Below are 352 nucleotides of genomic sequence, written 5' to 3'. Positions count from 1 at the left end.
TCCCCGCGGGGGCAGGTAAATACGGCGTTTGCTCGCCCGCCTGCCCCGCCGCCGCTGTGTCTGCAAAGCCCGTGTCATTGCGCGGAGAGCTGCACTCCCTTCCTGCCTCTGAGCGCCCCTGAGATTAAGCGCTTTGCTAACAGGTTTTGTTTGCTGTTACATATCCGGAGATAGGCTCTCCCTATGCTAGCAAATAAATGTATCTAAGCTGCCAGGTAGAGGCAAGTCATAGCTGGAATTAGCTACTAAAACAGGTAGCATAAAAACTTTATTGTCGTCTATGGGAAATGCGATGACAGAGAAAAATATTTAATTAGTGCTTACTAACGCTTCATATGTGCCTTGCAAACAT

This window comes from Aptenodytes forsteri, unplaced genomic scaffold (genome assembly GCF_000699145.1).
Source record: "Aptenodytes forsteri isolate BGI_AS27 unplaced genomic scaffold, ASM69914v1 Scaffold23, whole genome shotgun sequence".
Classification (NCBI taxonomy): Eukaryota; Metazoa; Chordata; class Aves; order Sphenisciformes; family Spheniscidae; genus Aptenodytes; species Aptenodytes forsteri.
This window is presented reverse-complemented; position numbering follows the sequence as displayed.